At 37.9% G+C, this 12690-nt stretch overlaps 1 protein-coding gene across 1 annotated transcript in view; it reads left to right on the top strand.

The window, feature by feature from the left end:
• The window catches only part of LOC122813575, a 411992-nt gene that overhangs the window by 64282 nt on the left and 335020 nt on the right, over nt 1–12690 (top strand). The window lies entirely within an intron of this gene.

A 12690-nucleotide genomic window follows, 5' to 3' on the forward strand; every position in this document is an offset into this window, starting at 1 on the left:
ATCTACCGAGGAGTTATTGCTTGCTGATACATCATTATTCCAACAATCTGGACATATATAATACGCTATGTCACATAGCTTACATAATCAGATTATAGCTTCCATGAACGTATAAAACAAGGCAATTAACATGCTGTAGATGGATAAAGCCCCGACTACAATGCAGGCAACTTGACTTGAAGTAGTTGACTGGATGACAGCAGGAGCTAGAAGGTGGAGGGGTGGAGTGACATGCCTGAGCTGGTTCAGCTGTCATCAGGGGAGGATGTGGGGTACATTTCCAAGGTGCTCAGTCACTCCAAGCTGAGAATGGACATCAGAAGTGAGTACTGGCTTTGAAGGTGTTGGGTCTATCTTGGAAAGTTATTTTGCTCACAAAAGCAATCAACAAGCCATTGTGGATACAATTGCACATGGAACCCTCAGGGTGCTTATCAATCATGCTCAGTGGGGGTAGGGAATAAAGAATGAATCCTGCACCCTGAAACATGATTCGCTCTCTCTCTTTCACTCTCTCTCTCTCTTTCTGTGTCTGTGGATCAACTCTCACTCTGAGAGGAATGAATGAGTTAAGCGTTCTCATCTCATGTGGATCAAACAGGCTTATGGACTGAAGCAGAAGGGGAAATATGAAGGTCAAAGGAGAGTAAAAAATGAAAACCCACAAAAAACACCTATCTACCCTGGTGAGTTTTAAGTAGCTGAAACTATAAATGTATTGCAGTGTTATAAATAAAGGTTGAGTTCTCCATAAAAGATTATTTTAAAGTATTTTCCATTATGAAAATCAGTATAATGGGGAAACATGTCTCACAAGAGTCTATTGTGAAAAATTGTCACTCATACTGCATGGTACATAAACCAGTATCCTAGAACCACATTTTAGATGGGAGAAGTCATATGGCATAAGAAATAATGCTAGTAGGAAATAATGCTGCAATTATCATAATTCAGATTAACTTTAAGGAAAAGAGCTTTAGAAAAAAAAATTCCTACATGATAGATAATAAAATAGTTTTTGTACAGCCATATGGATTTAAGTGCATTTAATGGGAGCAACAATATGCATATTAGTCACAACAACATTTGGGAGGCCAATAATAGCCCAGTGCAGTGTAGCTCAGGTCAGGCAACAAACCTGTAAGATTGATATGGCACAGGTTATGAAGTGTCCAACCTATGGGGCTCAACTTAGGAAGGGGTGGAAATATGTTGTCACTTTTGTGAGCTATGATAAAATACAGTGTAATGGAATGCTATAAACTAGGGTTCGAGAACTAAAGTCATAGTCATTCTTACTGCTGGAGAACCACAAGGGGGGTCTTTCTGTATCCAAACAGGACATCGACAGCCAAGCATTTATAAGCTGCCGCTGTCCAAAAGGGTCATGGTTGCCAGGCCCATTGCATTTTTATTCCCCATCCACTGGTCTAGGTTGAACTTAAATTGTATAATAGATGAACTCAGCTTCATAAGCCTGTTCTATAGAAGGGGCTGTCTCTGGGACACATATCTGTCTCCTCAGCATTTTTTTGTTTACGTCACAGACAACATTAAAATTTCTAGACCTTGTACTTCTGGCACTGTTTGGCTTACAAATATGCAGGAGATTCATAAATGTTGAGTTTGTGGATGGCATCTAAGCCAGGCATAGATCACCTCTCAGCAGTCTATAGGTGACTGAGTTGAGGGAAATGGCTTTAAGGCAATCTTCATAAGACAAGTTTGCTGCACCTTACATTCTTTTTGTAAGAAACACCTGAGGTTGCTCTAGTTACTGCATATGCCTGGTCAGGTACATATCGAAGGGAGCTTTGTACTTTATGAATGGTCTGATAAGGGTAGAGTACAATGACATGACTGTTTGGACATAGATGCCATACTCTTACTTATAAGTAGTGCAACATAAAAGGATTTCCTCACTTCTGTGGCTTCATGGTGCTAAAAGGTAAGGCTACTGCCAATGTGCATACCCAAATCCATGACCACTGTGTCGACTCTTTGGTGAACATTATCAACATGGTAATTAGCCAAGATGGTTGACTTCCGTAAGGTTACAATTATGAATTTCTTAGTATTGACTTTAAGACCATGGCTTTGACACCATTTGTTATTCAGAAATAGGCCTTGTTATAGAATGCTAGTGTCTGCTGGTGCATTGATGGTAACCCCCAGCAAACTTAGTCATCCATAAACGTTCAACATTTGCTTCCACTCCAGAGAAATAGATGGCAAAAAAAGGAGTGAGCCCAGTACCAAGCCCTGGGGGACTCCATTAGTGACTGGCCTCTTTGTTGAGGTGGCTTCACCTATTTTGGCTTGTTAGGTCCATCAGTGAGACAGTTGGCTCTCCAGTGGGTGATAAAATGGTTTATATCTAATTTAGTGAGGTAGTCTATAATGCCACAGTAGAATATTGTATCAAAAGCCTTGGCCAAGTCGAGGTAAGCTGTGTGCATATGCTGACCCTCAACCATTGCTTTGGTGACCCTCATTAAGAAGTCCACCATATTTAATAGGCATGTCCTTCATTTAACAAAGTTGAACTGTGATGCATCTAGCATTTGCAGGTTACCTGTGTCCTCATTTATCATATCCATGATGATTTTATCCATGGCCTTACATATGAGGCTGGTCAGAAGTATGGCTCTGTAGTTACCCACATCAGTGGTTGGACCTCCTTTGTACAGGAGAAGGACCGTCATCATCTTCCATTCCTTGGGCACAAAACCTAATTGTAGGCTCCAGCTGAAAAGTGATTCAAGTGGCCCACAGAGATGACATTTCATGCTCTTTAGTAAACATTCCAGGATGTTATTGAGGGCCCACTGATGCAGTGTTTTTGGCCTTAGAAACTGTATTGAAAACCTGTTCCCTAGTAATGGTTGGTGGGAATGTGGGATACAATGTTTCTCTTGGAATATCAGGGGTGCGGGGAGAGATATCTGAGCTGAAACTTCCAGCCGAATGGTTGGCAGTGGCCTCCAGTTTAATGTGGGTGATGCAGCTATCTACAATAAGTTCTGCTTATTGTTGTATACTTCCCTTAAAGCTACGAACATAGATGTAGAAAGCTTTGTGGTTGTCATTTGCCTGAGAAGCTACTTCTGATTCAAATTTGGCCTTTGAAGTATTAATTAACCTTCTTAGCTGCCTGTTTAGATTGCTCAAGGGGTTTAATATGTCTGGCTTTGTTCATCCTTTGTTTGGATAAGATATTTTGCTTTTGTTGTATAACTGATTAATATTGTGATTCCAGCAGGATGGCTTGTCTTTTGAGTCTATCTTACTCTTAATACAAGAAGGCACATTTCGTTCTATACAGCTATCAATATAACTCTACAGGGATTGTGTAAATAGCTCAGCATATGCTATGATGTTTACTGGGTTTGGGGGTGCTTGGAATTTAGCCAAGGTGTCCCTTAATAGACAGAGCTTAATTTTCGAATAGCTCCTAAGGGTTTTAGTTTCATTGGGTCCCCAGATTTAATTTTTATTTCAAGCAATACTGCCTTATGGTCTGATCTGATGAGTTGAGACATTACATTGAGTGAGGAAATCGCTGCCCCATGTTTGTGAGTACATGTTCAAGTATGTTTATGCCTGTGGTAAGAGAGTAGACCAACTGTTTCAGGATGCTGGTATTAACTCATTCACTCCAATGGAGCTCAGGCAGTTTGCAATGTAACTTCCAATGGGCGGAGCCTAAGCCTTTTGACAGAATCAAATTATATCCTCACATTTCAAACAAACTATCATATCTCCGGAACCATAGGGGTTATGAAAGAAGTATAAATGTCAAACTCTTCAGCACAAACTGGTTTTATACTGGTAGTATGCTTTAGGTTCTAGACATTAAATGGAATTTCATAAGTTACAGTAAACACAGTAACTATTACATTTGTAATATTTTGTAAACAACCTACAATATCTCAGCAACCATTCAAGTTACACACATACTGTTAGTAGCATTTTATTCATCTTGCTGAGAGCTTTCACATGAGTCTAAGGAGTTCTGTATGCTACTTGATTGTTGAGATATTTAGAAAAATGTGAAAATTATATCTATATAAATTATTATCATAAAAACAACAGTTAATATCTATTTACCTGCACTAGACAGAGGTCAAACGTTAATGCGGTTGCGTTTGGTATTGTGTAAGCTTTACCAAGAAATATTTTAATCTTTTAAAACTTTGTACATAGCATGATTTTGGAATTATTGATGCAAATATGAACAAGCAATATTTGATACCTGGAGGCATCAGTAGGAGTTAACTACAGATGCACCTGGGGGCATCACTCAGATGTAATGAGTTAACAAAGTTTAGGAATCACTGGGCTTGTGCATTAGAAGTGGTGTAGGATTCCTACTTTATAGAGGGTAGTTGAGATCCCTCATGAACATCATACTGGTTTGAATGGTGAGGGACTCTAGTACATTGAGATAGGTAGTATGGGTTTGCTGGGACTTGGAGGGGGACCTATAGGTTGCAAGGATATGGTTCAAAACCCTGTTTATGCTGAGTTGAAAATGTATGAGTTCCAGTGGGTCATACGCTTTAACTAGTCTGTAAATGAGGTTGCTTTTAATACTAACTATGACAACTTTAGTTTTAGTTCCCTCCTGTGTATTAGCTGATATAAAGGTATGAAAGGCATTATAACCTTGTACTGCTGGGGGTACTCTTCAAAACTTTAAACCATGGATCCCTTACTACACAGAGCCTACACTCTCCAGGGAAAGGAAGGCTTGCAGGTAGTGGAGTCTTGTTATGACTTCTAGCATTGAGCAGTACAAACTTCAGATGTTCCTTCACAGGTTCAGTTAAGTTGGGTGTCAGTCTTCTCAGAAGCTTGGCAGAGACTTTAAAAGTAAGTCAGAAGAATGCTAAAAAAGAAGCGAAGTACACCATTTCTGTGACTTACAGGACTGTATAGGAGAAAATGACCTGGAGATGGTGGCATAATTTCCAATGCAGGAACACTATGTTAGGAAGACGTAAGATGTGCACTTTATACTGGATGGTAGTACTTAAAACATGATTCATTCAAAGAAATGCATAACCATGCAAAGTGTATATGTAGGGTGTACATACGAATGGATTCAATGCACTGGATATTTTTCTAGGTCTGATGGCAATATATTAAAGAAGTCAGGAGCAAACAAATCTATCACCCAGGAATGATGACAATGAACCACAGACCTGTCCTCCCATTTCAAGGAATGCTGAGTATTGCCAGTTTTACCAGCTCTCACTTCCTCTCATCAGTATCTATGGATGATGACCATACTTGACAGATCTCATCTGCCTTGACCAGTATCCCTGGATGATGACCACACTTGACATATCTCATCTGCCTTGGCCAGTATCCCTAGATGACAACCATAAACCACAGTCCTCGGTTAACTCAATATTGCCCTAGATAATTTTCCAGTTGTCCGTAATTATATTTCTAATGACAGACAATTCCAAAATAGGAACTGGAAATGCAGGCCCATACATAATATTATTGACTTCTGTGTCCTTATTGACTTTGTGTCATTTGTAACCAATAAGAGTTACTGATCAGAAATGATCAAGCGTTATGATCTCTAAGCAATAAGACTTCTTGTTCTATATTCATGAGCTAATCACTCCCATACCCATGATGAGTAACAAAGCTTCTAAGTTTTGTTCTTTCATACCTTTAAAATATTGTAATCCATTGTTAACCGCCACTGCACCACCGGTGTAGTAGTGCAGCAGCTGCATTGTTGCCTCACAGCAAGATGTTCTCCGGGTCAATTCTTGGCTGTGGTGTCCTTATATATGTATCAAGCAATAAACTGGAGTGGAATTCATGAGGAAATATTTAAGTGAGTTTAGTGCCTTTGACAATGACAAGATTAAACCATCTTTATGCTACTTGATTTAGTGTTAGACAACTATTTTCAGTTTTCTTGGCAAACACTACAAGTAAACATCTGGTGTCACAATGGGCACAAGGGTAGCCCCATTTTTTGCCAGTTCAGTAATGGCATTATGGAAGCACAAATAGTTCAAGTCCTTGTATGCTCAATATTAACTGTGTTAAAAACATGAATGTATAAAAAATATATGTAGACATCTGTTCCTATATATGCTCTATTATAATAATAATTACCTATACTATAAAGGTAAATATATGTGTTGTGTATTTTAATATATTAACTATATACAATATCTAGTTAACTCAATGAATAACTTGTACTATGTAAAAATTCTAAAGTAAAACTAATCAATTTAACATACAGTATTCTCACACAGAGACTTACATTCATAATGTGCGCTATACATCCACTGTAACACTACACAAAAGTACTAAGGCTATACTAACTAATAATGGGAGAAATATTGTCAGCATATATGATGACCATTTCAGTACTCCCTACTACAGAGCTAGAAAAGGTTTCAGGCTGATGTGGTCATCAATTCCTGGGGGTGTTGTTGCATCCAGGCTTATTTGCCATTTACTTTCTATCCATGCTAGATATGTCTTCCAATTACCTCCTCTATCACCCATTTCAACCTGATCAATAATTGCAAATAAGAAAGTGTGGTCTTGACCATTTTCAATATTATGTTTGCTCAACGCATTCTTGGAGTCACCCCTCCTTATTCTATATAGGCGTTCGTAAATTCTAGTCTTGAATTTCCGCTCTGTTTTCCCTATATAGTAAGCGGGGCACTTAGTACACGTAGCTATATATACTATACGTTGTGAATTGCAATTCCCTTTCCTACATGTAACCAATGATCTAGTAATGTTGTTAATCCTTAATCTAACATTTGTATTGATATTCTTACATTGGTTACACGAACCACATCTGGATGTACCTTTCTTATTTGCCCCTTCTATTTTGCTTTTATTTTGCTCTAATATTCTCTTTAGATTACTACCTGTTTTGTATGTAGTACATAATTGCTTTCCAACTATATGTCCTATAGATGTTGATGAAGACAATAACTCCCAATACTTCTTCAAAATTTCAATCACTATATTAGTATAGGGGTTAAACCTTAACACACAAACTTTCCTTTCGTTGTCAAAATTTACTGTGGGCTTACTAATGAGGTTCCTTCCCAACAATGGTACATACTTGTTTCCCCATTGACTTTTGACAAAAGTTGTTACATTGTCTAACATGTTTTTGGGGTATCCTCTATCTAAAAATAAATTATACAGTGTTTCTATCCCTCTAATCATGCACTCTCTAGTAGATGACATCCTAGCTACACGTATACTTTGTCCCTTTACCACATTTCGAAATATGTGGGGGGATGGCAACTACTATAGTGTATATAATCGTTGGAGAATGTGGGCTTCCTATAGATTTGAGAGGCAAAACCACTCCCTGTATTAGTAATCAGTGTGTCCAAATATGCTATTTCATTTTTGTCGTGTTGGTAGGTAAATCTCAAAAAATCAGTAGTATGATTGAGATAATCAATAAACAATGGTATTTCATTAATAGGTCCTGTCCAAATGATGAACATATCGTCCAAAAACCTCGTGTACAACTTTATGTGCTTGTAATATTCACTTGGGAATATACTGTTGTTCTCCCACTCAAGCATTACTAAATTAGCAAAAATAGGGGCGCAAGAAGCCCCCATTGCAACCCCCCGAGTTTGTCGAAAATATTCACCAGCATGAAAAATATAATTGTAATCTAGAACTAGACCCATCATATCCATAATTAAATTGATTCTATCCCAAGTAAGCCCAGAGTATTTAATAAGGCTGTTGTTAAAGTATTCCAAACCAATATTTGCTGGGATGCTAGAGAATAAATCTTGTACATCAATAGTAAGAAATGTAAGATTCTCATCCCATACTTCATTAGTAAGTTTCCCCAAAAAATCCCAAGAATCCTTTACAATATGGCTCACTTTAGAATATACAGGTTTCGTCCAATGATCAATAGTAACCCCGATTTTAAAAGTTTTGGATTTAGAACCTGATATTATAGGCCTGAAGGGCGGCTTAGCTAAGTTTTTATGGATTTTAGGTATTCCTATAATGTGTGCCAAAATAGGGTAATCAGTCCTTAAATATTCGTATAGTTCACTAGTTATTCTGTTGTCAAGTAAATATTCTTCGAGTGCTAAATCAATACGTCTATGTCCAATATTGATTTGATTTAAGGACACTTCTTCATAATTACCTGTTTCATATAGAATGTTGTGTATGTCAGTAAGGTACATTTTCCGATCATATATCACTATACCTCCCCCTTTATCAGGCTTCATTATTCTTACCTCTTCATTAAGTAAAAGTTCTTCCATACACTTCCTTTCTCTTGGTTCTAAATTATCATAATAGTCAATAATTCCTTTAGTATTACCCTTAATGTCCCTATATAGTGTGTAAATTTCTTTACACACCATTCTTTCATAAAGGGCTACCTGTGTGTTCATAACTGGTATATAAGTACTTTTCTTAACTAACTTGGATTTGATGGTATTATTGCTAGACTTGTTGTTATCCTCGTGGAATTGTATAGCTAAGTTTAATCTTCTGCAAAAAAGTTTTATTTCCTTTATAACATCAAATAGGTTAAATTGTACTGTAGGGATGTATTTCATTCCTTTACTGAATAATGTTGTTAATTCCTCAGTCACCGTGGTTTCTGTATAATTGTATACTTTAAATCCCCCAAAACTGTAAACCCTAGGTGTCATTTCAGAACTTCCTACATATGGTGGTTCAGCAATGGATTCCCCTACTTGTATAGTTGTTAAATCAGATACCATAGTTGGAACTACTGCTGGTATTACAATAGATGTCTCAATTAATGTAAGTGGGGGTGTACACACATTACTAGTATTATTTCCACAATGTCTTTTTAATTCCTCATCTAATATCTCTTGGGTGCCGGGTAGTACCTTCCCCCTTGAAAATTCTCCTCTTGATTATGTCTATTATGTTTCCTTTTACTTTTAATATGAACTAACTCAAAATTCTCCATGTCCTCTTGTTGGTAACGAGGCCAAATGTATGCTCTACCATTCCTATACATTTCTACATCCCTTTCAATTTTATGTAGTTTTCTGTTGTAAATATTTTTTACTTTATTTTTAGCAATATTAAACTGATTTGAATATAAATCATACCATGCTGGAAATTTTTCATCATGTATTATATTCTCATTAATCTCTTCCACTTCATGTGTCAAAACATTCATTTTTTCTTCATTACACTTAACTAATTGTTTAATGTACATAAAACCAAACTCATCAAACATCTTGTTAAACAGTTGTTCGGTTTTCAAATTGTACCTAACACCAAGTGGGAGTTTAAAAAACCTAAGGCCCTTAGGTACTATTTTTAAAAACAAACATTTTTCCAAATAGGCATTATCAACTTTTACACTCCTCAATTGAGTTAACTTTTTACCAAGAGAATAAATTCTCGATTTAATATCATCATTATCAACTGTAAAATGTTCTCTTTCATGACGTTTAAAATTAGTGTCCATTAATGTTTTCCCAATAAAGTCACATTCCTCTGCCAAAAAGTCATTTAGTGCATTAGTTACATTTAGGTCGTACTTGCGACCATCTCTTGTTTTACTATAAGACATTTTCGGACTAGAAAAATGATCATTACTGACAGTACCTTTTCCCGTGCCTTTCGCTTTACTAGCGACCACGGAATATGTTTTAACATCCTCACGCTGCTGTTTAGGACGTGCCCCCATTCTTGCATTCTCCTTGCGGGTGTGAAAGAGGCTAAAATCAAAAGTAAAGTCTGCTTCCATCGACAAATTCGCGTTCGTCTCTGCAATATCCAAGTTGTGCTGTTTATGCATTACCATATCGCTACCTTGTCCATTAGGAATATCACTCAAGTTACTATTTGATTCACCTTCCAACGGCAATGCCTGTGGTACCGGTAAATCCGGTTTACACGCTTGCTTTGAGTTTTCTCCACCTGCCGATACAACATCGGTTAATTTGTTGACCAGTTCTAAAAGTTTACTGACGTCGCTCTGCAGCGACGTCACTTCAGTGCGGAGCGAGCTGAATTCCTCCCTGCTCAATGGAGTCACCGGTTCGACCGTATCTGCCATGCCACGACTAGTAACACAAACAATTGGTATGGACAACCAAATATTCACCAAAAGCTGGTACGGTCCCCCTTGACCCGAGAAGGAGAGTCAGATATACGTTGATAAACTAGTGCAGAATTTATTACAAATTACACCAAGAACACAAGAGCAAAAACGTAATGGTTAAGCGCTTTCATCTGATGTCCATACCAATTGTTTGTTTTACTGTCTCTACCATGACTTCCATATAACAGTCTTGACCAGCCAACAGCTGTAGGATGGCTTGATTATAATTGTTGCTGCTCATAACGACCATCATCCCACCTTTATCTGCCCTCATAATTCTGAGATTAGTATCAGAAGACAACAATTTAAGGGCAGACCTTTCAGATGCAGAAAGATTATAGTACCTAGTTTTAGAGTTTAATTTGTTTCTAATGTCTTCATCACATGAATTATTAAACACTTGCACAATGCTATTCAAAATAGGGCTATAAGTGCTCCTCTTGTTGAGTCTCTTCTTGACAATGGAAGGCTGGAATGTCATTCAGAATAAACTGTAAATGTTAACAAGATAACATCCACTATTTTCTGAACAGTGATTTTTTTTTTAGTCACTTAATTTTTTTTTGGTGATCTTTTTAAACTATATTTTTAGTCTGTCTTGTATTTTCTGATGACGTTCTTGTTTTAGAGATTAAAGAACAAAAGCATTAAAAATGCAGTTTGTGTCTGGAGCCTTGCCTTGGTGAACACTAGTAGAATTTTATTGAGTTATTTTGGTTGTTTTGTATTTTACTACAGTTTTGTGTTGCTTACCAAAAAATATATTTTACTTGTTTTTCAAATGGCGGCTATATTTTCTATTGTTTGCAGTTAAAGATGTTCAATCATGGTATTCAGTTATCATGATTATGGGTCCCTATCTGTTATGGTGTGGGAAATACTTAATTTTAGTAAGGAGCACTCATTGGGGCTGTTGGCATGCTTAGGAATCTCTGGGGCTTTTCTAGATGTTTGACTTGATGAATCAGACATATCCCAAAATTCCATATGATGCTTAATAAGAAATATTTCCAAAATTATACTCAAATAACAGAGAAGTGAAATGAAGCAATAACTTCCTTCCTCAGCAGCTGCATTGTCTCTGGAATATGACTTCCAAAAATACCAAGAAAATTATGATGGCAACAGTAAAAGATATGGCTCAGCGTCTCATCAGGGGAACAAATATTGGTGTCTCTAGACAGTCATTTTCAAAATATTTATGTAATATTGGCTACTTTTCCTGCAAGAGGATCCAGTCTTTGCCACCTAAAGACCCATTTATTTGTCCTTGCTTTCCATCATCCAGGGATGTAGGTCAAGGCATTTGAGAGCTATGGATTATGAGATTCATTCAGAGATACTAACCAAGGAATGGTGAGAGCTGTGAACCAATGCCATTATCCATGGATGCTAACCAAGAAAGATGGGAGCTGTGGATCATGGTCATCATCTAGGGATACTGGCCAAGGCAGATGCGATCTGTCAAGTATGGTCGTCATCCATAGATACTGATGAGAGGAAGTGAGAGCTAGTAAAACTGGCAATACTCAGCATTCCTTGAAATGTGAGGATAGGACTGTGGTTTATGGTCATCATCTAGGGATACTGGCCAAGGCAGATGTGATCTGTCAAGTATGGTCATCATCCATAGATACTGATGAGAGGAAGTGAGAGCTGGTAGAACTGGCAATACTCAGCATTCCTTGAAATGTGAGGATAGGACTGTGTTTTATGGTCATCGTCTAGGGATATTGATCAAGGCAGATGAGATTTGTCAAGTATGGTCATCATCCATAGATACTGATGAAAGAAAGTGAGAGCTGGTAAAACTGGCAATACTCAGCATTCCTTGAAATGTGAGGATGGGACTGTGGTTTATGGTCATCATCTAGGGATACTGGCCAAGGCAGATTAGATCTGTCAAGTATGGTCACCATCCACAGATAGTGACAAGAGGAAGTCTTCTTCTTCTTTCGGCTGCTCCCATCAGGGGTTGCCACAGCAGATCAACTGTTTCCATTTCTTCCTGTCCTCTGCATCCTGCTTTGTCACACCAACCACCTGCATGTCCTCTCTCACCACATCCATACACCTTATCTTAGGCCTTCCTCTTTTCCTGTTACCTGACAGCTTCATCCTTAGCATCTTTTTTCCCAATATACTCTGCATCCCTCCTCAGCACATGTCCAAACCAATGTAATATTGCCTCTCTGGCTTTGTCTCCAAGCCTTCCAACCTGGGCTGACCCTCTAATATACTTATTCCTAATCCTGTCCATCCTCGTCACACCCAGTGCAAATCTTAACATCTTCAACTCTGCCACATCAAGCTCTGAGGAAGTGAGAGCTGTTAAAACTGGCAATACTCAGCATTCCTTGAAATGTGAGGATAGGACTGTGGTTTATGGTCATCATCTAGGGATACTGGCCAAGGCAGATGAGATCTATCAAGTATGGTCATCATCTACAGATACTGATGAGAGGAAGTGAGAGCTGGTAAAACTAGCAATACTCAGCATCCCTTGAAATGTGAGGACAGGACTGTGGTTCATGGTCATCATCTAG

Source organism: Protopterus annectens, chromosome 1.part1 (genome assembly GCF_019279795.1).
Source record: "Protopterus annectens isolate FY-2018-M chromosome 1.part1, PAN1.0, whole genome shotgun sequence".
In the NCBI taxonomy this organism is placed as follows: Eukaryota; Metazoa; Chordata; order Ceratodontiformes; family Protopteridae; genus Protopterus; species Protopterus annectens.